Below are 898 nucleotides of genomic sequence, written 5' to 3'. Positions count from 1 at the left end.
CCCCTCCGGGCCCTTTTAGATCTGAATTTTTCTCCTTTCTCAGCAATGGGGTCAAACCGGGATCTTCCAACCTTTGCGCTGTGTACGCTTGGGGTTGGTTGTGTCCTGTGCACCGCAGGGTGTTGAATGACATCCCTGGCCTCCAGGTTTTGATGCCATTTGATGCCAAGTGCACCCCCCCCACCCCCGGGTCACAACCGCCACAAATGTCCCCAAACGTTGCCCAATGTAGAGAACCCTTGGGTTAATAAATCTGTTTGACCAGAATGAATCCCTGGAGTTGCTCATAAAATTAGCATGTTTTGCCTTAAAGAGTCAAGAGGTCCCGGGACCTTCGCCTACTGTACAGATGGGAAAACTGAGGCCAAGAGTCGCCCAGTCCTAGACCACTATGAGAACCTGACCACGCAGGTCTCGGCGGGCGGCCCCTCTGGAGCCGCGTGGCAGCAGCAAACTGGGCTCGGGGAGCGCTGCAGGGTGTCGTGTACGCTTCTGCCTCAGTCTCTCTAGTCGGATTTCCCCAACAGCCCCCAGGGTCCTCTTCTCCGGACCTCGAACCCCAACTCGGCGCTCCCGGCGCTCCAGCCGGTCTCCCGAGCCGCGCTCGGGAGATGGGCGGCACCCCGTGGCCCGGCGCGCAGCCTTGTGGGGATTGTAGTTCCGGCCCCGCCCCTGTTCCCCGCCGACCCCGCCCCTAGAACTACGCTCCCGTCGTGCCCCGCGGCGCGCGCGGAGGCGGGGCAGGCGGTCGGTTGCTAAGACTTGTGAGGCGCTGCGCTCGCTTGCGGTTCGTCAGGTAAGCGCGGGGCCCCGGGGGCTCGGCTCTCGCGACCCGGGCTCCCACGGACGGCGAGCCGGGGTGGTGACGGGCGGGGGGTCGTATCTCGGCTGGCGGGGG

At 63.7% G+C, this 898-nt stretch overlaps 1 protein-coding gene across 1 annotated transcript in view; it reads left to right on the top strand.

The window, feature by feature from the left end:
• Positions 1 to 724: 724 nt before the first annotated feature.
• The window catches only part of SCAMP4 (secretory carrier membrane protein 4), a 22966-nt gene continuing 22792 nt past the window's right edge, over positions 725 to 898 (top strand). Inside the window, exon 1 of the mRNA XM_021705058.1 lies at positions 725 to 796. The gene's annotated coding sequence lies outside the window, so the exon portion shown is untranslated. The remainder of the gene's footprint in view (positions 797 to 898) is intronic.

Source organism: Neomonachus schauinslandi, chromosome 1 (assembly GCF_002201575.2).
Source record: "Neomonachus schauinslandi chromosome 1, ASM220157v2, whole genome shotgun sequence".
Lineage (NCBI taxonomy): Eukaryota > Metazoa > Chordata > Mammalia > Carnivora > Phocidae > Neomonachus > Neomonachus schauinslandi.
This window is presented reverse-complemented; position numbering and strand designations above follow the sequence as displayed.